This window comes from Lissotriton helveticus, chromosome 1_1, assembly GCF_964261635.1.
Source record: "Lissotriton helveticus chromosome 1_1, aLisHel1.1, whole genome shotgun sequence".
Lineage (NCBI taxonomy): Eukaryota > Metazoa > Chordata > Amphibia > Caudata > Salamandridae > Lissotriton > Lissotriton helveticus.
Window position 1 is genome coordinate 1,847,659,839 of NC_136057.1, and position 26,878 is coordinate 1,847,686,716.

The window sequence follows — 26,878 nt, forward strand, 5'->3', positions numbered from 1 at the left end:
CATTGCTATTCGCATTGTATATTGAGCTGTTTATTAGAGCACTTAATCATAATGCTCATGTTGTTCCATTCAGCATTGGGTCACATGAATTATAAGTTACCGCCTTTGCCGATGACATAGCGGTCTTCTCTTCTGACCCGGTGTTGGCCCTTGTATCAATACAAGAGGAGGCTGGACATTTTGGCTGCTTCACAAAACTCAAGTCCTCCTTAATTTTCATCCAACTGTATCAATAATAGGGGTTTGCACAACCACAACTTATCTGGGGGTATGTATCTCTCCTCGTGTAGAACAGATATGGAAACGTAACTATGAGCCATTGCTCCAGTCTGTTATTCAAAGTCTAAAAATATGGAATACATTTCCAATAACTATAATTGGCAGATGCAACATCATTAAAATTACCATTCTGCCCAAGTTTGTATATCTATTCCGGGCCATCCCTTTACGCGTTCCCAACTTTTTCTTTAAGAAACTGGAAGGTGCGTGTTGTGTTGTAGTATTCTTGTTGATGAGGGGTAGAGAACCGATCACAAGGGACAATACTGGTTGGATGAATAGTACTAAACGTGTTGAATGGTCACCAGAAAAAGTAAAGGAGAATATCATAAAAGCACAACAAGTGTACAAAAGGAACTATGAAAAATATGACAAGGGTGGAAGAGCTTGCGGTAGGAGATTGGGTTAAAACCAAGAAATGGGGTAAAGTGGCAAAGGGAGAAAGTGTTTTTTCCAGACCTTGTAAGGTTGTGGAGTGTCTGAAAAATTCGGCCAGACTTAGCGATGGTCGGGTATGGCATATGAGTCGAATTGCAAAATGTAAAAATGTTAAAAAAGCAGAGGAGGAGGATGTTGGGGGAACTGCAGCTATGTTTGGGGAATGGTTGTGGGAAGATGAAGTGGAAGATACAATGGAAGATGAAGAGAGAATTGAGGAAGGGAATCGTATAGAAGGTGAAGGTGTGGGTGAACAAACTTGTACAGATACAATGAGATTGGGAAGATTTGGAAGAGTCATTCATACTCCTCTCAGATTTAAAGATTATATGTTAATCTGATCAATTTACTATTTGTTTTTTTTTCTCTCTCCTTGTTGTTGTATATAGTTTCCTTTTGTTATTTATTATTGTAAGGGGGAAGATGTGTTGTGTTGTAGTATTCTTGTTAGGAATGTGGATAGGTTCTTAGAATAAGAACGTGTATGTGGGGTTCCAGGGTGGGACAGTTGATGGGAGACTGAGGACTTGTTGAGATCGTTCCTGCTACGTTAAGGGGTTGCCAATAAAGTACTTGTAGAAGATACCCTGACTGAGACCCATCTTTACAGTGCGATACATAGTTTTTTATGGGGATATAAACAAGCATGTCAAGGTATTTGATCACTTGAGTTCCCATTTAAATAAGGAGGGCTCCAACTTCCTGATTTTAAATTATATTATTGGGTGGCGTTTACAGAGGGCCTCCAAATTCTTCAGTCCATTAAGAAGCACTAATGTTTGATTTTTTTCTTTTCCATTAGGCGCAGATAGTAATATGTTTTTGTATGCGATTAATGATCTGAATTATTACTAAAGAGTTCGATTCAAGACAGTCAGAGACATAGTATGTATATGGTATGAAATTTGAAACAATTGCTTGCTGCCCTTCAAAGATTTATGGTGCAACTCTCAATTCCCGTTATGGGATAATCCTACCGTCCCGGAAGTATTTCATGATACCGTTGCTCGACGATGGGCAAGCTATGGGATTTAATGGCTCAGGCAGCTGTCAGATCTTAATGGCTTCTGAACTTTCGCACGCATACAATCTACACAAAACATCCCGCAACAATGTTTCTTTAACCTACAGCTAAGAAAATATTTCTTAAGACAACAAATGATTCAAACACTGTATAATTCTGATTTATTGGCATGCCTATCACATACCAACTAGAAATCACGAATCAGCACAATGTATCTACAACTCTGCCAATACAGGAGAGATGATAGTCAATGTCTGGCTATAAAATGGAGCTAAGCTATAGGCATAGCCACTACTCCTGTAGAAATAGCCTCTACTTTATATACTTTAGACAAGGCTTTCCACTCTACTAGCTTAAAGCTGCAGCAATTTCGCACTATCTGCATCCCGAAAAGATCGAGAAATGGGCACACACTGCACTGGGAGATGGTGGAGATAGGACGCTTTGCCTGAAATGTGGATTGGCAGCAGAAAATATTGTACATATGTTTTGCACTTTTCCCATGCTTGATGCTTTCTGGGGGGAAGTTATTTATTCTATTGGCATTCGTTTAGGATTGGATTGTTATCCCACTATAAAGGAGATTATGCTAGAACACAAAGAGGATACTAACCAACGGTTAAGATCTTTTTTTCCATCACTCTAATGGCAGCTCGCCTCTGTATCGCAAGAGCAGGGATCTCGCCAAATCCTCCGGTATCTTTAGAGTGTTGGGCAATCACGAAGGATCTATATGAGAGGGAGCGAATGCTAGCTAAGGCTAGAGGTATACACTCCTGACAAAAACTGGATCATATATGGGACTGCTTTGTCGGATTTGATAAATCGGATTACGTTTTAAAACGACTTCTTTTCTTTTCTTACTCTTTTCTCTTTTTCTGTTACTTTTTCTGGGATTGCAATGTATATGTATTAACTTTATGCTTTTCCTTTTTGTACCCTTTGTTAAAAAATAAAATGATCTTTAAAAAAAAAAGAGAGGTACAGGGTGTACTACCTTACCCATATTAAAGTTAATGAAATACATTTGCAACAAACACCATCTAGATTTTCAAGAGGTATATTGGAATTCTTCTCAAGCATAGAAAAAGAGACATGATACAAATCAGTGCTCAGAGGAAAAAGTGATAACACAATGTCAAAATGTGACTGATGTGTTTCAAAAAAACAAAACCACAGTATATAGTAAGTGGGTAGAAGCAGACAAAGGTGCAAACCGTCAAACCTATACTAAACAATGTGTTTCCTGGTCCAAGTGTAGCAGGAATAGTCTATGGTATTTCGACACTGATGTCACACTGGGTCATCATCATGCAGAAATTAGGACCAAGTAAAATCTTTGGTGGTCTTGGTAAATTATTTTGAAAGTTAGGGTGAGCTAGCCAGCCTTTAAAATGGCTAGATGCAGTTCAATCTGGGCACCCATTTACCAGGGAATAAGAAGAGAATAGGGCAGATGAGACCAAACAATAATGCAGACATGGGCAAAACTGTACTTCTTAGAGGAAAAAAGAGTAGAGTGATCGAAGACAACCATCCTTGTCCTTCATCCTTAGCCACAATGGGAAAGATGTATTTTTTCTTGGGGAATGAATAACCATATTGACTTTTTGAAATGGAAATAACACCCACTATTGCCTCAGCTTGATTTAGATCTTCTTTCTTGAGCTATTACTGTAGCATGATCTAACCCTTTCGGATCTGGCAGGCCCTCCCTTACGTTCAAATTAATTTACCAAGACCACCAAGCAAATAGTTTGTGCTTCAGATCTGCATATCCTGATGAGTTATATATATATATATATATATATATATATATATATATATATATATATATATATATATATATATATATATAGATATATATATATAGATATATATATATACGTGAACAAGGCTACAGTGACGTAGCCGAAACGCGTCATGCTGGAGGCGATAAAATATTTAAACCACCTTGTGAACTTTCAACGCGCATTCTGTGTGGTCTGTACCTGTTCGTCGATACTCGTGGGCGAGTTACAGGATTCAAAAGTTATATATATATATATATGTCAATGCTCGAAGGTGTCCACCTTTGAGTAGCACGCGAACAGCAGCTTGGTTTATGTATAGGTGAGGACGGGGATCCACTCGTAGACGCCGCTCCGTACGGGATCTGCCCGACGCGTTTTGAAGCTCCATATGCTTCTCTTCAGGGGCTTTAACGGAAGCGGTGTGCGCAACCGCCGACCCACTTCCCCATTTTATATATAACACACCCACCGATGGGAGGCTCAAATGAGACTGTGCATTCTGGGAAGTGTGGTCCGGGAAGCACACCATCAAGTCCTGTATGGACTCCACAAGTGGGCCCGTCCTCGATTCCAAGTACGACTGCTGCTTCACTTTCGTGACCCCCAGGGTACCGGGGTGGTGCATACTCCGCAGCTGGACGGCCACGTATAAATCAATGCTCGAAGGTGTCCACCTTTGAGTAGCACGCGAACAGCAGCTTGGTTTATGTATAGGTGAGGACGGGGATCCACTCGTAGACGCCGCTCCGTACGGGATCTGCCCGACGCGTTTCGAAGCTTCATATGCTTCTCTTCAGGGGCTTTAACGGAAGCGGTGTGCGCAACCGCCGACCCACTTCCCCATTTTATATATAACACACCCACCGATGGGAGGCTCAAATGAGACTGTGCATTCTGGGAAGTGTGGTCCGGGAAGCACACCATCAAGTCCTGTATGGACTCCACAAGTGGGCCCGTCCTCGATTCCAAGTACGACTGCTGCTTCACTTTCGTGACCCCCAGGGTACCGGGGTGGTGCATACTCCGCGGCTGGACGGCCGCGTATAAATCAATGCTCGAAGGTGTCCACCTTTGAGTAGCACGCGAACAGCAGCTTGGTTTATGTATAGGTGAGGACGGGGATCCACTCGTAGACGCCGCTCCGTACGGGATCTGCCCGACGCGTTTCGAAGCTCCATATGCTTCTCTTCAGGGGCTTTAACGGAAGCGGTGTGCGCAACCGCCGACCCACTTCCCCATTTTATATATAACACACCCACCGATGGGAGGCTCAAATGAGACTGTGCATTCTCGGAAGTGTGGTCCGGGAAGCACACCATCAAGTCCTGTATGGACTCCACAAGTGGGCCCGTCCTCGATTCCAAGTACGACTGCTGCTTCACTTTCGTGACCCCCAGGGTACCGGGGTGGTGCATACTCCACGGCTGGACGGCCGCGTATAAATCAATGCTCGAAGGTGTCCACCTGTATATATATATATGAGGATGAGGATGGCATTGAGGTTGTGAAAGAAGCACTTAAAGCACGATCTGTAAACTTTCTAGAAAACTCGAATATGTTACTGGACATGCTCCGATATTGCTTGACCCACAACGCCTTCCTGTTTTTGGGGGAGATGTATCTCCAGAAACAGGGGACCGCAATGGGGACATCATTTGCACCCACATATGCAAACCTTCTCATGGGGGCATGGGAAAGTGACGTGATAAAGAAAGACCGAGAGGATCCTGAGGGGCCAAAAATCAAACTCTGGTGTCGTTTCATTGACGACTTGTTCGTCATTTGGGACGGAAATGAAAATTCACTGAAAGCCTTCATGGACTCTCTGAATAACAACCAATACAGTCTAAAATTCACGTCCGCAACTAGCTCCCATTCTTTGATATTCCTAGATGTGGAAATTTTTGTCAAAAATAACAAACTTTGTTCAAAAATCCACAGGAAGCCGACAGCATGTAATAGTATTCTACATGCCAATAGCGGGCACCCCATAAGACTAAAATGGAGTATCCCCTATGGCCAAATGCTAAGGGCAAAAAGAAACTGCTCCGAAGAAGAAGATCTGAATGAGGAAATAGAAAGAATGAGCACTAGGGGCTAGATGTAGGTAATTCATATTTACCGACTCTTAAATACCGAATTTTACCGATTCGGTATTTAAGAGTCGGTAAATATGAAGGGGGGAGATGTAGGTATTACAGATTCTGTAAATACCGAATCGTTAAGATTCGGTATTTACCGAATCTGTAAATACCGAATCGGTATTGCCCATTGATTCCTATGGGCCTTGAAGCCCATAGGAATCAATGGGCAATACCGATCCTGTAATTACAGAATCGGTAAATACCGATTTTAGCAAGGGTGCAGGGGGTGTCACTTTGACACCCTCTAGCACCCCAAAGACGGGCATGTGTGCCATGTGGCACACAGACATGCCCTCAGGGCATGTCTGTCTGTCACATGGCTAGGTGTGCATGCACACATGTGCATGCACACCTGGAATCGGTATTTTACCACCCAATTGGATTGGGTGGTAAAATACCGATTCTGTGAGGCCTTAGGGACTCTGAAGAGTCCCACCTACATCTGGCCGTTACTGAATCGGTAACAATACCGATACGGTATTTTACAGATTCGGTAAATTTACCGAATCTGTAAAATCTGACCCCCTACATCTCAAGATGCCAAATACCGGTCGGAAACGGCCGAATTCGGCCGTTTCCGACCTGTATTTGCCACCGGTATTTGCCACCTACATCGGGCCCTAGATTCCTTGAAAGAGGTTACCCAATGGAAGTGATTTCTACTGCACAAAATCGGATGCATCTGAAAGAGAGAGAGGAGTTATTAACTCCAAAAACTAAGAAGTTAAAAACAGATCGAGAGCAAGAATCGGATCAGGGTGATGAAATAACCAGATTAATAGTGGACTATGACAACCAAAGCGTAAGCATGAGGAAAGCTTACAAAAAACACTGGCAAGTCCTCCATCTGGACAACACTTTGAGTGAAACCCTGACAAGAAATTCAAGTATAACATATTGGAAGACCTCCTCTCTAAGAGACATATTAACGCAAAGTCACCTAGTACTGCGTGAGGAGAAAAAACAGACATGGCTAACAACACCTGGCTTCTGGAAATGCCACAAGTGCAAAGCCTGTGAGCATGGAGTAAACATCAAACATTACCAACTACAAAATGGCAAAAAAGAAACTATACACGATCACATTACCTGTGACTCAAAATGTGTGGTTTACAGGTTACAATGCCCTTGTGGCAAGTACTACATTGGGAGCACTATAAACAAACAAAAATTGAGAAAATTGCAACACCTAAGGGCAATAAAAAACAAGGACCCTTGCTACCCAATAGCCACACACTTTGCCCAACATCATCAAAGCAATCCCACCCTGTTGAAATATTCGGGAATAAAGATGTGTAAACCCCCTGAACGAGGTGGAGATCAATTGCAACAATTGAGACGTTTAGAATCAAGAATGATACTGAGCATGGGAACTGAAGTACCATTTGGTCATAACTTGGATGCCGAATTGCATGTACATTTGTGAATTAGTATAGAAACATTGAAGAACAATATGAAATTGTCATTTCATTATGTGGAACTGTATGAAATCTTGAAAATGGTTTTGCTGTTGGATTATGTACATGTTTGAAACGATTATATAATCAGAACCGAATAGTCATTCAGATCATAAATTCCAAAATTGAAAGGAAGATATAGAATGTGGGGGAGAGGTGACCTATAGAAATTAAGAAAGAGTATGATGATAGGAGGAAAAGGTCAAATGGAGTACTTTACACACATTATGCCTTGCTGCAAAGGGAGATACATGTTGAAGTAATGTATATAATTGTAAATAATAGGTTGTATATAGACCTGATTCACCATATTATGCATTATCGAGAATTGATCTCATGAATGATTTATACTTTATTAATTATAAAACTGCAGCGGCTTTGAGTTCTAGTTATCTCCTAATCTTCAGATGGTTATAAAGTCATAGGTCACATATAAGGGAGACACCGATTAATATCTGAAGGGTTTCCTTATCCCCGAAATCATCTTTAAATTTAAATTTAATTTTATCTTCCGTTTATAAATTAGCTAGAGTACTTCACATGAATAGGTATAATTTAATACCAAATCATTGTACATAGATGGACTGATCTGACTGCTAATACTTCATGTAAATACTTCTTTTAAAATTGTCGGTTCTGGGTTATCATTTGTACTTCACATTAATTTTACATATTCATATGTAGGACGGAACCCAATTTGATGTGAAATACTTTATTTAAATGAATGGTTCAGGATTATTATTATTTTTGGTACTTTACGTTAATTGTACATATTTATGTATATAATTACAAACATGTACTGACCATGTGCCTACTATGCTGGGTTGGTGGTCTAGATGACCATGAAAATAGTAGAGGGTACTTACACTGTTCACTGTATTTAAGTAAGGTCTAGACCTGTGGACTCTATGGTCCAGTGGAAGGCAGGAGCCGAAACGCGTAGACCGTCCATTTGATGCACTTTCTTTTTTGCACTGGTGTGTAAATAAATAACGCAAAAAATTATTTGTTGCTGTGCCGTGTCTTTGGTCTACTAAACGTAGGAAGAAGAAGCTGTGGCAATATATATATATATGTATATATATATTTTTTTTAACAAATTATATTAATATATCCAAAAGAGAGTTGTTCCAGTTATTTCACAAACAACAAGCTGCAACCCATTTCATTTCTTCAGTGAAGTTTTATTCGGCGCAATCACCCGACGCGTTTTGCAGGGTCCGCTGCTTGTTCACGGGTACGGGGGCAATTTTCATTCAATAAAGTTATATTGTCAAGTAACAACACCATGTGATAATTCTCAACATCATTGAAGACAGACTTTGCATATATATAAGAAAATGCTCATATAGTCGTACAAATAAATAGCTTTTCATTGTCTAAATGAGCCAACAAAATATACATGCATCATTAGTTTTAAGGCATGTTCCGACATTGCATATTCACGAACGCGTGCTGTATGGTCGTATGTACATACCCTACAGTGGACTTAAATCATGAGTATGACAGAGGTGTGGTGCCGCGGCTAGGGCAACTGACTCCGGAATCTGGGGATCACGGTTCGATCCCTGGCACCGGCGGCAGATTAGCCCAGCACCATGTGACTCTGGGCAATAGCTTGCTTAATCTTCCCAACGGCCCCCAGCGCCTAGAGACCCTTACGGGTGATTGTGCGCTTTACAAATGTGGATTATTATTATTATAATTGCCAATACTTTACTCCCAAAAGGGTGCAAAAATAAATTACAATCAAAATTAGAGTTAAATTTGTTGATGCGGTCGGAGCCTCGAACCCCTGTCTTTCTACATTAAAACTTATGTCAAGAAAGAAGTTCATATTCTGCGCTCATATCATTTCAGCCACGGGAATACTGTAATAAGCGGCATGTTAATTATCAGTTAACATATTAAAGCCCAAGTGGGCAAAACAGTCAATGTTTTCACTAAAATGTCAATATTAGACCTCATTTGTCACATATTCGTATCAATAATCAGTGCAATGAATAGCAAGGCTCAATAATGCATTTCGCCCCAGTGGGCTAACCAAATTCATCTTGTCAGGTTATTCCAAATTATAATTAAACAACTCATTGTAATCGGGATTAATTCATACTTAACTGACAAATAGATTATGCCCAAGTGGGCCACTATAACATAAAATTCACAATAGTTCACAATGGTAATCGCATTCCCAGCAATATATATAGAATTATACTTTTGGCTCTTTAACTTTTCTTCTTCAATGAACCACCTAGCATCTGAAATTAAAAACAAAGAATGTCATAATTAAAACCTAATAATGACAGTGATGATATAAAGTACACCCCAATTGATTGAAAAAAAAGTGAATCAGCTAAAAACATTTATCCTACTCATATTTGTTCATATATTCATACGACAGCCAGTACCTTATATTGTTAACCCAAATGCACGGCCAGTGCCTCATCTCTGTTATGGCCTGATGGTTGTAACGTGTGATATTTATTATTCATTCTTGACTCTAATCTACACAATTCTTTCAGTCTATCTCCCCCTCTTTCCCGTCTTGGAATACAATCCAAAACCACAAAAGACAGGAGACTTGTGTTTTGCCTATGTTCAGCAAAGAAGTGACTTGCGATTGGATATTGCTTATCATGGTGGGTTATTGCCCTCAGGTGTTCCAGAGCAAATTTGTTTGCTTTGTGTTTCGTGCTACCGATGTAATACTTGTTGCATGGACACCTGAGGGCATATACCGCATACTCAGTTTCACAGGATAGATGTTTTGTAATCTTAAATGTACTGCAATCTCATGACAATTTAACTGTCTTACAACTGGGGCTGTACTTCAGGCCTTGCACCTGCCACATACATAGAACCCTTGTACAGCTCCAGTTAACTTCTTGTTTATTTTTGGTAGCAATGCAGGAGACATCAGATCTTTCAAGAATTGTGCTTTTCTATATGTAATCTGTGAGGAATCGCCAATGCATTTTTATAGATCTGAATCTGTTTGTAATATGCTCCAATGTTTTACTAGACATTTTCTCTGATCCAACCACTTGTTACTGTAGGTAGTGATAAACCCGCACTCACGGTGTATGATGCAAAGGTCTTGGGTGCTACATTATACGGCGCAGAGTTATGGGCCTGGGAAAGTATTGCGGCATTACAGATTTCAGAGAATAAGTTTCTGCGAGGGATCACAGGACTTCCACAGAGCACCCCGCTAACTCCACTGTTTTTGGAACTGGGTAGGCGCTCTATCATAGATAGAGCCCGATTGCGCCCAGTCCTTTACTGGAGGCGCCTCTGGACGACTCCAGAAATTAGACAATATGCGGAGGGCTTTCTGTGGATAATCCAGGAAGATACCTTCCACAAAATAAAATGGTTAAAACATCTGACGTCTATGCTAGTTAACCTAGGGTTCTCAAATCTTTGGAATAATCCTGTGGGAGAGATCTTCCCTAGCAAGGAAAATCTAAAAAAACAGTACTGGGATTGGGTGGGTGCTAAACTGCTGAAAGACACAAGGACCGACTCTATGTCTGGCCGCTTTCTGGAGTCAAAAATTTTACCTGCCCTAGAAACCTACTGGGATAACATCACGGTACCAATGGATAGGAAATTGGTTTTCCAGTTAAGGTCAGGATCTATCCCCCTGAGGAAAATGACAGCTGCCTGGAATAAATCGATCAATAACTTATGCCCTGCATGTGAAAATGCCGTAGAGAGCATAGGCCACTTCCTATTCGTATGTCAAGCCTATATTAAACCAAGGGCTAAATGGCTTACGCCGGTATGCAAAAACCTGGGGACACGCGATAGTACTGTGGCCTTAAGAATCTTATGTACAACTACCCAGGATTCGATAGTCATAGGGGTGGCCAAATATCTAGGCTGGGCCTGGGCAATCAGACGACGGGCTCTGGGGAAAATCATGTAATTAGGGATCCCTTTTAATAACGGTTACTGTAATATATTTTATCAATGGTTTTTATATGCAATATTGTATGAGCTGCACTGTAAGTTTAATGTCTTTTTAATGTTAACATGTATTATTGTGTAATTGTTTTAAATGTCATGTGCTTTTATGAAAATTGTTTCGAATAAAGCTTATACAACAACAGATAAACCTGACTGTGTCTGTCTCAACTTTTTCTACAGGTTTATCTTTAATTCTTAGCAAATCATCTCTGTTCCTCATGTTCGCCCTTTTGCATGCTGTTTTTATACATGCTTCCCTGTAGCCTCTTTCCTTGAATCGTTTGGTCATTGCACTCTTTTCCATCTCATAACTTTCTAGGGTGCTACAATTTCTGTTAGCCCTTAAGAGTTCCCCATACGGGATACTTTGAACTAAGTTCTTAGGGTGACAACTTCGTGCATGCAATAGGCTGTTGCCAGCCGTGCTTTTGTGATGTAAAATGATTTCCAACTTACCAATGCATACTTCAAGCATCACATCTAAAAATTCCATTCTAGTTGGATTAATTTGACTTGTGAAAGATAGATTCAAATTGTTCTTGTTCAGGGTAGTAACAAACTCATCAGCTTCACTTTTTGTGCCCTCCCAGATACAAAAGATATCGCTAATGTATCTTAACCAAACTCTTACATTTTTCTGGTACTTCTCAAGAACCCGGACAACCTGCTCCTCCCACCAGCCAAGGTAGAGGCATGCAAAGCTGGGGGCAAAGCAGGTTCCCATTGCTGTTCTGACTACTTGTCGGTACATTACATTGTCAAAAAGGAAAAAGTTATTTCTGAGGCAAGTGTGCATCATCTCTAAAATCATTTCTGTATGTAACAGATACGACAGGGATCTTTCTCCCAGAAAATATCTACAAGCTTGAATTCCTAGTTCATGAGGGATATTCATGTATAAACTTGTTACGTCTAGACACATCATCATATACTTATCATTCCATTCTATCTTTTGTATTATCCGCAAAAAGTCCCCTGTATCCTTTACAAACGATGGCAACTTTTTTACCAGAGGTTGTAGAAAATTGTCTACATACCTCGAAGTGTTCTCCAATGTACTTCCCCTTGAGGAGACAATAGGCCTCCCGGGGGGTTTGTCCTTATTCTTATGAATTCTAGGTAATAGATAAAGGACTGGTATTTTCGGGAATTTGCATAGAAGGAAATTGTACTCATCTTGCTCCAATAATCCTCTTTCTTTCCACTCATATAACTTTAATTGATATTCAGTGTTAGCAGTTTCATATATGGCTTTTGTGGTGATCTCATATTGTGTTGGATCACTCAATTGTCTTACACCTTCCTCAACATACCGGTCCATTGCCCACACCACCACATTACCCCCTTTAGCTGAACTAACTATAACAGGGGAATATCTATGGTTTTGTATGAGAGAAATGTCCAACTAACTATAACGTCCCTGAAACCTATGGTTTTTTCTGTGAATTTCCAAGGATTTTTAAATGCTCATTTCTAACTATAACATACCTGAAAACTATGGATTTTTCAGTGAATTTCAAAGGTTTTTTAAATGGCAATTTTGAATGATAATTTTCATTAAACCTATGGTTTTTACAGTAATTTGTCATCTTCTTTTGTGATATTTTGTAACTTTAATATCCTAAAAATAGTTTTGTAATTTTTTTTTGTTATTAAAATAATACAATGTCTTCTCTTTTCTTAAATATTAATATAGATATTTTTTTTTTTAGAAAAACGTGGAGTCACGCAGCCATCGTGTACCTATCTCGGTGGGTGTGTGGCTTCAAACCGCCATATTGGCAAAGTGGTGAAGGATGCGCGTTTCAGCCCACTCTGCTTACGCTTACAGGGAGGGAACTACAACGCTACATGTCCCAGGTCTTCCCTGTAGTGATCTCCTGATCACAGGTCTAGTTGTCAGCATGCCACAGCCACTTCCTTACGGCTGGTTTAAGCCCACACCACACCCATGCAGCACAGGCGTCACAGGACATGTGACTCTGCCAATAAAAAGGGCCGGGAGCACGTGCTCAATGCCATTTCCACTCTCTATCTTGGTGTATCCATGTGCTTATTATGTTGGTGGCAGCCGAGGCACTTTGTCCGACACGGGCCTCCCGCAACGTGGTGATGACTTGAGGTGCACAGAGTTGGTGGCAGCCGAAGCACTTTGCCAGACACTGGCCTCCTGCCACGTGGTGACGACTTGAGGTGCACATAGCTGGTGGCAGCTGGTACATTTTGGCTGACACCGGCCTCCCGCCACATGGCGATGACTTGAGCAGCACTGAGTTAGTGCCACCAGAGCTAAGCGGGTGTGCAGCCTGCGATGATGCGTAGGACTTGATGCATCATCCTGCCAATCAAGACCCGATTTGATTTGTGAGCTCTGCTGGACCCCGTGTACACCAAAGGCAGCTGGCTGTACAGACATGAATCCTCGGCGCAGTGCAGCAGAATGCGCTGGGTGCCTGTGCCACGGAACCCAGTGACGGATGAGAAGGTTGCTCCGGCACGTGATGGGCCCTCTTGGAGACACGCCGGTGGCAGCAGGTGAGCATTGAGGTCTGGGTGCGCAGGGTCGGGCAGTCATCGCTGGGCGGAGGACTGGTCTGGGAACCAGGGCTGGGATGTTTGTGAAAGATGTAGGAATCATGCACACAGCCTGAGAAGTTTGCGACAACATTAGTGTACAGGCCATAGTGGTCCAGTTTTGCCTGCACATTGTTGGAATGCGTGTGGTTTCTGTTGCAGTGATTTTGTGCAGTGTCGGCAGGGGCACAAGTAGTACATGTGTCCAGTCAATTGCCCCCAACACGTGCAGGAAGCCTGCTATTGCCTGGTCTCAAGCTGTTCCTACGCAGTGTGGGTGAAGCGAACATGCAGGTGTATCAAGCTGAAACGAACCGTGATGCTTACAGGTGTGATAAATCCTGCATAATAAGACCGTAACAGAAGTTTGTGTGGTTGTAGCATTCCTTTTGTTTCTACAAAGGTTGCGATCACACGAACTTCTGTTACGGTCATTTTGTGCAGGATTGATCATACCTGTAAGCATTCCGGTATTTCCAAGTGCAATACATTGTACCATATTACGTTTGTGACCATACTAACGCTTGACCATTGTCTCATCTATCCAATAGGTTTCTGAATATGGAGTTTTCGGATTTCTAGGATGATCTACAGTTATTTCGATCCACAAGTTGATGTTCCCCATTGGCAATTGCAGTCGTTGTTTGATGTTTTTGTATTGTTAATTTATGTTTTTCTAATAAAGTACTGTTTTTCCACTACTGTTGACTACTAGACTTCATGACCTGGCGCACCCTCATTTCAGGGACTACATACTTGGATCTGGAGCACAACGGCTGCGGTTGGGGTTGGTTGTGCAGGAATACTAAGAATTGGGACGAGCTGGTGGTGCGGATACAGGGGCCCTACATTGCTTTTGTAGAAATGCATCCAAGATGTTTGAGAAAGTTTAATAGGGCTGGCTGTGAGACTACTCCGACTCTTGCTGATAGTTGGAAGATACCAGAGGCCAATGGGTACAGCACAGCCAGCAGCTTTGTCTGCGGAAGGATGTTGATAGTCCGCTGTGTTGGTACCATCTTCCTGTGGGCAATGTGGCAGTGTGAACCAACTTGAGAATGGGGCGATAATTCTTTCGCCACTTTTGCTGCGCTAAAGTGCAGATAACTCGGCGATAAGTCCCCACTGTTGGGTTATAGGGTGACTATAAAACGAGCCCTTGTGTTTATTAGGACTTTGTTGTAGCTACATGTGAATCACAAGAAAAAATGAAAAAAAACAAGAAAAGTGGGCAGGGTACAAACACCCTGACCTCCTAGGCCTGCTCAGGGAATCCCACAAAAAGCCCCAGGGCCCAAAAATGATTACTATTTTTTTTTAAAGCGGCTGGGTGCATGATCTGGTTGAAAAAAAAGAAAAAAAAACGATAGGATGTATTCTCAATGACTTATCGCCAAGTTATCGGCACTTTAGCGCAGCAACAGTGGTGAAAGAATTATCATCCCATTCTCAACCTGGTGAAAACTGCCCATATCTCCCGTTTTCCCGCGATAACTTCTGCAAAAAACATCGCCACGAATGAGAGCGATAACTAACACTAATGATATGCAGAGTAGGCGTTCTCATGCAAAAAAAACACAAAAACCCCACTTCCTGATATTTTCAACGACCAGCCAAATCTGCGATGCGATCCAAAAACAGGCGATAAGCCGCGTTAACAGTAAGAATTTAACATCTGTCTTTTACTGGTCTTCAGGGCTCACAATTAAATTGAGTCTTGATTCATTAATTGCAGAGTCCAGTAGGCAACAGACATTGCTCCCAGTGTGGCCCACCCGGACGACGCATCATCGCTGGTTGTGCACACGCTGAGTGCCTCAGCTGACACTAACTGTGCAGCTCAACTCAATGCCACATGCCTGTGGGTCCTTGCTGACCGCTGCCTCCGGCCTACACTGTGGTCAGCAGGGCTCACAATTCAAATTCAGTCTTGATTCATTAATTTCAGAGTCCAGTAGACAACTAACAATAACGTCCCTGAAACCTACATATTTCGACAATGTATTCAATACATATTTCATCTATTGTTCCATGCGCCTACACTGCGCTCAGCAGGGATCACAATTCAAATTCAGTCTTGATTTATTAATTGCAGAGCGAATTGTACTCTATGTCCTCGGATTTTGTCAGGAGGAAGTAACGAAAAGCATTACTCGATGTCTGTGCTGACTACTGCCTTCCATCTACACTGCGGACAGCAGGGTTCACAATTCAGATAAAGGCGCGATTTCAGATGACACAGTCCAGTAGGCAACATACATTGCTCCCAGTGCAGCCCGCCCGCACCATGCATCATCGCTGGCTGCGCACACGCTGAATGCTTCTGATGCCACTAACTCAGTGCACCACAAGTCACCTTCATGTGGCCTTATTAAGGCAGAATTCATTAGACAAGTCAACACCACGTGGTTGTGGGCCCTTGTTGACCGCTGCCTCCGGCCTACACTGCGGTCAGCAGGTCTCACACATATCCAATCCAATCCTGTCCTGCAAGTACACGCCATCATTGCTGGCTGCGCACACGCTGAGCTCTTCAGGTGCCACTAACTCTGTGCATCACAACTCATGGACCCTTTATGATTGACTTTCGTGCTGTAGACACCGGACCCAACAATGTCACTTCAGGCAGCAGGAATATCCCGAAGAAACATTAACAATTTCTTCACATGAGCACGCTCATCTCTGGTGCCCCTATTTCAGTGCACCACAAGTCATGGACCCGTTACGATACAATCATTTGTGTGTGATTTAAGATCTGGTGCCCCTACATTAGTGCACCACAAATCATTGACCCTTTATGATTGAATCTATGTGTGTGATCCGATGATCACTGTTGTAGTTGTTGTCAGCACCAACCATTCCCTGAAGGGTGGCTTACACTCACCGTACATGCATCCAGCACAGGAGTCACTGGACATGTGACCCTGGTAATAAAAAGGGGCCGGGTGCACATGCCCGTAGCCAGTTCCACTATCTATCTAACTGTGTCCATGTGTTCATTATGTATGATAGCCCTGGGCCCTACCACATTACATTGTGCTGTTGACTGCGCACGCAAACATGTTACCTCTGGCAGTGAGGCAGACCTTCATTATGTAACTTTGTTTGGGTCATTGTATGAGTACATGAGTAGAGACTAGGTGATAAGAATACTGCAAGGAGAGTGTATGGCGAATGTATAAGTGCTTGGGGATTGGTGGAGTGATTGGATAAGTACATATGTTGGCTGTTGACGGAACTTAACCCCCAAGCACGAGCTTGGCGCTAATTGGCTGCAAAACAGCCACAACCCCGGCAGAGCATCAGGATTGCAAACCAAGCCTCGGGAGAGCCAACTCTACTCCCGGCACGTGAGTAGGCACTATGTTGGTTCCTGAGGCACCCGCCATCTTTGCTATGGGATCCCCACAGCCTTTGCTCTAGTACCCTGGGTTCCCACCCACTAAAATCTGGGCCACTGGCTAGCGGGGATACCGCACGGATGCCTGGAAAACTGAGTCCAGGAGCTTGGAATTCTCATTGTGGAATACTGCATTAGGAATTCTGACTGTTTAGATCCCCGGAGCACCTTCCACTGGATCCCCTAAAGCGAGCTGCTGGGTCCATGGAGCACCGGTAATAAAAGGCCCAGAATCCTGTCTGCAAGATATTCCCAGCCCCACAGCTGGATCATTGACATACGGCGGATAGAATCTACAGAATTCTTTAAGCATAAGCTGAGTCTGCAGAGCCAGCATACGCCAGTCAGGGGCGCAACTAGAGCCAAATTTTGGGGGAGGCCGATATAAATTTCCAGGGGGGGGCTAATTCTTCCAGTCATAGGCAGAGGGGAGATGCAGGGGCTCTAAGAAGGGGTGAAAACACAACAAAGCCTCATTAACAGGTAAATGGTCTTTTAAAGACCTGTGAAATATTAGGGTGCCGCGCTGAAAGCCGCGCACCCTGCACGTTCACACTAGGGGGTGTCGCTAAGAGCCGCACACCCAGCGCTTTCACACTAGGGGGTACTGCTGAGAGCCGCACACTCAGCGCATTCACACTACGGGGCCGTGCTGAGCGCCACGTTAGGATCGCCACTCCAAACTTCACTTCCATTAATTTATATACGTCCCGAGGACTCCATCCCCGGGCGATGCCCAATTCTTGAATGTTTTTATTAATCATTAGGGAGGGGGGCCGCGTGGTCCCCCTTCCCTTGTCCACTCCTGGCCCCGGGGACTCCATCCCTCGGGGCCTGGCCTCTTCTTTGGGGACCGTGGGGGGAGCCCCAATACCCCACAGTCCCGCAGACTCCCCGCCTCCTGTGGGAACTGGCATTGCTTCTGGGCAAGGGAAGCTGCTAACATGCAGCTCCCCTTGCCAAAAAGCAATCCTGCTGTGCTTCATTGAAGCGAGAGCAGGATTTCCTGCTCTCCCTTCGATTAAGCAAAGCAGGGTTTGCAATGACAGGGTGGGAGACATGCTTCCACCCTGTCACAGCAAACAACAATGTCCCGGGGGTGGGCTCCCCAGGGCATTGCAGGAGCCGGCCCTGGGGGGTGGCGGTCCCCAGGGCCATCAAGGGCTCCATGGAGGGGTGCCACGCTGCACCCCTCCCTCTATTTTCAAAGCCCCGGGGAGGTGGTGGTCTGCGGGGCTTCGGGGTATTAGAAGTAGCAGTGCAAGTTGATACATGAGGCGCCTGCTTAAAACTAGCTCCGACAGAGCGCTCCATGATAAAGAGCATGATGAGAAGGAGTAAAACTGCACAAAAAACTAACCGGTCCTAATGTAAAATGCTCCAATACCCTTGGGTGGTGTTGGCACTATATAAAACTGCTAAAAAAACAGAAAGAATCAATGTTTTAGGCTGGTTTAAAGAAGTGAACATACATTGCACCAGCAACCACATTAAAAGGATAACCTTTGCCTTGGACACTGAGGGGCAGTCAGACCATAATGACATCAAGACTCAGCCTCGCTCCTTTGAAGAGAAGTCAAGTTAAGCAGCAATGGCATACAGAAACACTTCAGTGATTGTGGAAAAAGTAAGAAAGAGTCCCGCCAGGAGGGAATTTAAGAAATAGAGTCCCACCCTATGAAACAAGCAGCAACAAGGTGAGACACGAACAGTTCAATCATTTTGCACAGGAGAAACGTGGCTGTGCAATTACAGCAGAAGACACAGGTACTTAAGAAGCTCTAATATGCCCTGTGATAATGTATACCTGATTTACTAGAGTTCTGATTTTCCAGCTATTGACACCATTGCCGAACGACCACTTCTGGTGTAAACACACACACCTAGTACCCACAGGTGTGGAAAATAAACAGAGACTACAAGTGTGCCAATTAATACAGCTGGGCACACATGCTCCAATCAGCATGTCAACTATACGCTAACAGGGCATTAAAAGGCAGAACACCACCACTCACTAGAATGAAACAGACTACAATGGGGGTTTAATGCAGTGATGGGCTGGGAGAGGGGTTGATTTGTGGACTGGGCAAGCAACAGGAGGGGTGAGGGAGCAAGCACGGGAGGGAGGAGGTGGAAGAAATGGAAAGCCACAATGGAGGGAAAAGCGGTGATGGGGAGGGGATGATCTGTGGATGGGGTGTTCAACGGAGCTGGTAAAAGCATAAACACTGTATAGAGTGTGGAAAAAGAAAGAAAATGTAGGTCTTAAAATGGTCGCAGAAATGGGAGCAGTGGACGTTTTCAAGTACTTGCTCTGGGGGAGGTCTAAACACAAGAAGAGGCATGACCATGCATGAGAGGGACAAATGGTGACAAAGAATATGAGACAGAGGAAGGTGTGAGCAAATGGGAAGCCTGTGGGTGGGCTTAAGGCTACAGATTAAACACTACATGTCCCTACAAGACAGGACATGCGCTGTCTAGCAGAGACCTAAACAACCTTAGAAATACACTAAAAATGAAGGTTATAAGGACGTTATAGTTAGGTTCACATTTAACATATACAAAACCATGGGAATTCAGCAGTTATAGTAATACTTATCTGAAGAAACTATAACTCGTGCCCTAAAGTAACTATAACTGGTGTCCTCGCCATGCACTGCTAGTTACCCAACATATTACATCAGTCCTGACATCTTCTATTACATCATTGATAATATCACTGCAACATTGGCAATAAAAATATTGATGAGAAAACTGTGCATGTCAAGGGCATGAGCTATAGTTACCTGAGGTCTCAAGTTATAGTTTCGTCAGATAAGTATAACTATAAATGCTGAACTTCTATGGTTTTGTGCACGTAAAATCAAAACCTAACTATAACGTCCCTTTAACCTTTGGTTTAGTAGTGAATATATATATATATATATGTATGTATAGATTTACTGTTCTTAACTACTCAATACTTTTTGGGTGGATTTTCACATTCCAGAGAACATTCGCCATCTACTACTGACATTAATTCTTTATACCTCAGACAGCAACTTACTTGTCCCTCTTATGTCAATTCAATTCAAATAAGTCTTTATTTCGACTTTTAGTCATGAAAGACGTACATAAACATATTAAAATCAACATTTCATCATTATTACATCCATTTTAAATATTTACAGGGGAATACATCATTTAATCATCCAATTAATATTATCCACATATAGGGTGTTCCAACACGACCGAATAAAAAAATAAATACTGTGTTTGATAAAATCATTAAAATTGATACCATTTGTTTTCCTGCATGAATACCAGATTATATTTATGGAGGCTGCAATACTTCCAGCTTGTCCCTTCGTATTAACCACATCCACTTTAAAAATTTGGCAAGCGCTACCACCATACTATCAGAGCAATCGGGTTTGAGAATTCTGAGTGCTACAGTCCCACTCTGAATACCCTTTTGTATACAGATCGGCCTAATCCATTTATGGTGAGGAGCTTTGTACACTGGGCACACAAACAACACATGGGCTATGCTTTCAGAGTGTACTAGACAGAAAGGACACATATTATCATCTGTGTTACTCGACCATTTGCTAATGAATGTGTTGATTGGAAGGGGTCCTGCCCTAAACTGATGGAACAGTTTCCTGTCATGTGGTATTGTGATGAGGTCCCAATATCTCTCATACATAGGAATATGTTTCTGCTAAAAAAAAACCCTAGTGAGCGATGGAGCAGTATGTTTCTGGAACTCCTCTTGGGTTACGTGTGCCCAGTAAGCCTCTTTTAAAGTTTGTTTGGATGGGAAGGTGTTCTCCTCAGGTTTTTCCCATAGTTCCCCCATCCCTAAGGCCTTAAGTAAAGATTTAACCTTTCTGAACCACAATATTTTACCACCAGAGTCCATATTTTGTGTTTCCAGAAGCGCTAAAGCGTAATGAGAGAGTTCAGGCGTGACCCATAGTCTCCTCCAATAGGCAATTGGTCTGAAGCTAGATATGTCAATAAAGTTCGCCCAGTCCCTGGAGGCCATCTTATTCCTGAGGCCTGCCACGTTCCAGGATACTAAAAACTGTCCACCCGGAACGTTGGGTGGTTCGCTTTGGGCCTGATTGCGCCGTAGGCATGATTCCCCGTGAAGAATGGTAGGTCCCGGGGGGTCAATAGACCCCATTGGCCTCTGAAGATCATCATGTAATCCCATGGCCACTACTTCTATTTTTCCTGTTGGACTACTTATTTGACTATCAGTGCCTACACTGTGTTTAGTTGTAACAATCGCTGTTTCTCCCATTCTAATAAAGTCGATAGTTGGGTCGTACGTTACCCCAGAATCAAACAAGTTGGCCCCCGAGACCATAACTGTCTCTATATCTTGGAGGTCGGCGTGTGATGATTTTACGGCTTTATCTTGTAATGCTGGAGCACCACGTTCTGGCCAAATATAACAGGCTGTATTGATCCCCCCACGGGTGGACGAGTTACACTAATTATGGTATTAACCCTGAGATCTCCCTCAACCTCATCTTCCTCATCAGTGCCCTCCGGGCTAAAGGTATGTGTTCCACCACCCCCATCCCCTCTGTTCTGTGGACTTCAATCACAGTCATCCAATCCATTTAATATATTGAACCTATTTGTTGTCTCCAGTGGCGTAAAAGGCTTTAGATGGTCCATTCTCCTGTGGGCAGTTGTATTGAACCTGGGGGGTACAATATTCCACCCATATGGATCAGGAGCTGGTACTGGGTTGGGTAGTGCACATATGAAGGGTTTCTTGTGTTCTGTTTGATTGGAAAATAATTGTCAGAGTGAGCTTGTCTATGTGGATATTGAGGCGGGAACACTGTAGATCTCGGGTAAAAATACGTTAAAGTGTGGGGGGTAATGCAGTTGTTGGCATTGCCTGGAGGCCAATTTAGTATGTAATGTACAGCGTTTTGGTCTCTGAAGTTGACTACCACCACATCTCCCTCAATGTCCTTAGGTCTACCACCCAACCACTGAAGACGGCGAACATGTACTATTTCGCCATAGATGTTACTTGCAATTGGCCTGTATATACTCAGCCAGTGCGTGATTTTATTCTTCAGCTGGGCATATCCTTCCCCCTTGTTCTCTTCCAGCTCTGGCACCCCCGTGAGGACCACCACGAAAGGCACTGCTTCCGGTGGAAGTTCTGTTAGTGGACCCCTTTTATGTGACCCTCGAATGTGCCTAATGCTTCCCCCCTCTGTTCTAGCTAACCCTGAAGATGCAATTCCCAGACCCTTCGATGGCTTACTAGCAGGGATAACAGGGGTAGAGTTGGATTTGTTTATCAACTTTATAGAAGATGGTTTATGTTGATTTATATTTGTATTTTGAGAAGGTTTAGGTACTGCTGTTATCAGATTAGATGGAGGATTGTGGGCACATGTAGTGGTTTCAGTAGACGTTGGAATGGTTTGTGCAACATTATTTACTACAGCCCTAGTAGGAATTTCCTTTCTTCCCAGTTCCAGCTCTATTTTCCCAAGTCTTTCCTCCACCCTATTTAATCTCTCGACAATTGCTAGAGTATAACTCCTAATTATATATTCAATGCTATCCAGTGTAACACTAGTATGCGCTGCTTGCAACACAGTGTCTGCTAAGGTTTTATCAGTACTAACCTCCCTATCTTTGTGTGTAGATGCTGGGAGTGGTGAGAGTGCAATTATTGTTCCCTCTTTGTCAGTAATAGCTGTTGTGCATTGATCATTAGTAGTAGTAGACTTTACTTTTATGCCAAAATCGGAATGGCTCAACTTTTGTTTATGTGGTTCCACCCTTTTTCGTCTTTTTTTAGTTGGGGGTGGGCCATAAATTTTGTGCGGCATAATTTTCTTGGTCTTATTTCGTGTAATTTTACATGGCATAGGTGTTGGTGTGATCAACACCTCAGTTACACTGGATGAGCTAGTGGAGTTGTGGGGTGAGATGCAACTCACGGCTTGTTTATGGCAGGTACTGGATGTAGAAATGCAATCTCTAAGTAGAAGAGGTACACTGTCCAGAGATACAATTTCATCATTGCCATTATGGCTCGCCTCGATGGTAGAATAAACTTCTGGAGTTGGGTCAAACAATTTCCTATTCTTCATACTTTCAATCGAGCGACGACGTTCTAACCGCCGCTCTGCTAAAGTTAATTCTTTAGGAGCTTCAACAGCAGTTCTTATGAAATAGTTATCCAGAGTTCCATTTGACAGGCCCCCAGGTCTTTCGGACATAACAATCTCCGGACTTAACGCCGTCATAGACATTGTAGTATTTTGAAGCGCGTAAATGGATGGACTTACTCAGACACAACGGAAGGATATAGACAAGCGACCAGGGGTTCTGGCCCAGTCCAGTCTCCTCAGGCCTCTGAGGGCCTAAGAGGGTCCGCCCTTTGCCCGGGCTTCGCCCCGGGCACTCCCGCGCGCTCCCGCGATGCGGGGGTGACGCCTCTTTCAAGCGCCGCGCGCTCTGTCGCCGGGATTCCCGCCGCTAGGGCAGGCGGGAGATGTAGTTTGCTCTCTGGTGTCCAGTGCCCCCCTCCGCTCTGCGGCCGCAGGAGTGGTTGATGCGGCGGCGGGAGGGGGACGAAACAAACCCAGCAACGGTAAAAAGAGCAGCCTGCAGCGTGTGTAGCAGGTAGGAGTCCCAAGGGTTTAGAACAGTGTCCTCTTATGTCATCAGTAGCTCTACCTCATTATTGAAACTGCCAAAAAGATGGTGACTTTGGGGCCTATTTATGAGTCAGTTTGCATCACTCTTGCATCACATAGCGTGGTGCAAGAGCAACACGAACCTTCCAAGTGATTTATGAAGCCATGCAAGGCCTCTTTGTGATGCCCTGAGTGGCTCCAAAAATATGGAGTTAGGCAATGCAGTGCAAATTGCTGCGATGCCTTACTCTGACCTGGGAAGGCATTATGTGGGTATTCCCACACAACCCCCACAGTTTTTGATGCATTCCCAGATTTTCCAGAACTGGTAGACCTGAGAATGTTCCAAAAAGATACGCCTTCTCAGGTGATACGCAATGAAAAGAAATATCTTTATTTCTCCTTATTACTGCCTCTTTTTATGTTTGCTGTATTCTGCAACACACATAAAAAAAAGAATATGCCTCTCAGGATTGTTTTTGTGCATGAAGTTGTCCCTTCCTGCACCAAAACAATCCTGCATGCAAGGCAGGCACCCCTGCACCATGGTGAAAGGGTGCCTGCATTGGTGCTAGACTGCCAATTGGCTGCCAATAGAGCGGCAGCACTAGGGAAAAGGCAGGAATGTGCCTTATTACCTTGAATATTGAATATTGAACATTCCTGCCCTTTCCCTGTCAAACTGTGCAGTACAGCAAGGTGACTTGCTGTGCTGTACTCCGTGACATTCCCGTAAATAGGCACCTATGAATTTTAAATACCAGGGCCCACTAGTTGCTGTTGACTCATGGTACATTACCTCTATGCTGTTTCAAAATTTTTGCTGAGTTCTCCTCTTCTCATATGGTGTTGACTTGAGTGTCATGGTGGCTCTTCTTGTTAGCTAGTTGAGTATACAAAGACTCACCTAACCTCAAAGTGCCCATAAGCTCCACACAAAAAGCAATGCTAGGAACTATCCTGTGAAGGAGGGCATACCTCCATATCAGTCATTTTAAATGAATTGAGGTTTGGGAGTGTGGCACAAACCTTGTCATCAAACAGGCAGTTGCAGGAAGTGTGCAATGTCTTGTGATTACAGTTAAAACTAGTTATGGCATAAGACTTTGTGAATACATTTTAAGTGGGTTAGGTTTGCTTCTTCTGAAGAAGACTATATATCATGTAATACTCTGCCATTGCTGCTCTATACCCAATTCCTACAAGGCTTTTGATCGAGACTGTGGTGGTGGATGAGTTTTTCTGGTGCTCTTTTGATCCTCTCCATAGCTCCATGACGGGTGATTAAATGCTTGACACACTATTAACATATGTATTGCAAATATCTAGTCATCTTTATATCAAGACACAGGATACCTATTTCATGAGGGATTCTTGTGTGAAATGTTTGTTAATTTATTCTATTTATCATGCAAAAATGTTTGCAATAATATATTCAAAGTAAAAAGAAACATGGGGCTGGACTTCTCTTTTGCAAACTACTTCGAGGGTACTAGAGGGCTGCCAGTGGCTCCCAAGCTTCTTGTTGGAGGCCCCTGGCCTAAGGTGAATTGATGGGACACTGACAACACTAATTAGGTCTGTAGTTATATTTAATCAGGTGATTGCTATTAAATGCAAAAACATGTATGTAAGTATCTCACAACTTACAAACATACATTTTCAATAATTTAAAATATTTGCTTACTCACTGTTGGTTGTTGCCTTTAGCACCAGTTTGAGAAATAGCAAGAATGACTGCCAACAAAAAAACAACTTAAGCCTCAAACACTAAAAGCCCTCACAGCGTTAAAACATGATTTCTTACTGATGGATCCATGGTGTGTTGATCATCCACAACATATGCAATATATTTGCTTCTCACGATAATTTAATTCAGCTTCACATCTGGATTACTTAATCCTCACTTGTTCGATTAGGTGGAGAGCAACTAATATCTGGGCTGATGCATTCTCTAACCATTCTATAGCCTAGTTCCAGTTTCAGTTAAATGCCTATCTAAGAGATAGACCTAGATGACAATTTAATTTCTCTTTACTATCGGACCAGATTTGGTTAGAAAATACTAGATCTTTTAACCTTTTTTTAGATCAACTGATGTACAGCCAATGACACTATAGTGTGGGAGGCCTTCAAGGCTGCCTTTCATGGTCATGTTATAGCACATCAGGCCAACAAAAACAAAGAGTATAATACTTGAGTCTGTTCACTGCAAGCTGCCGTGGATGGTGCTGTAATTGGCAACATGACTATAGGAAATATGGAGGCGAGAAAAGAACAGCTTACTAAAGCCAAACAGGAGATGCGAAATGTCTTTCTAATAGAAGATAATAAGAGCCATAAAGTGTTCCAACAAAAAAGCTATGAGGAAAGCCATCATATTGGCAAATTCCATGGATGGTCTACAAAACTTAGAAAGATTAACAGGCAATAGATAGGATTGAGAACCCGGATACTCATCTTATAGTTAAAGAAAGCAGCGAGATGGCTGAGGTTTTTGTTCAGCACTATCGAAACATGTATGAAAAAATAAAGGTTGTCACAGGATCCAGATCTGAGCAGACTTTTAATATTCTTATATTACTGTAAGTAGCTAGGAAACAAAAAGAGACAGTCCTGGAGGAAATACGAGTTGCTGAGGCAGTGTGGGCACTTAAAAATATATCTAATGGGAAGGCCTGCGGTAGCAAAGGTATCCCACTGATTTTTTTTTTTTTTGCCAAGGAATTGCTTCGTTTTTTTGTTAGTCTGTTTAATCAGTTTAGGGAGGGAAGGGCTAGCCCAAAATCCTTTAAGGAATCAATAGTTTTTAGTTTTCTTATAAAAGATAAAGGTGCTAATAATGTCAATTCATATAGACCCATTAGTCTTTTGAATTCAGATTAGAAATCATTTACGAAAAGCTGGACTACGTGTATCATTCCATTGGCAACAAATTTGATCCACATGGACCAGAGAAGCTTTTTATGAGGCCGGCAAATTTCTACAAACACTAGTTTTTTTTTATTCTAGCTTACAACTAATTTACATGTCATATGGAGAAGGCAGCCATCTTAATGATGGACGCAGAAAAAGCATTTAATTTGGTAAATTGGGACGCTTTGGTTTTTATTCTTAGGAAAT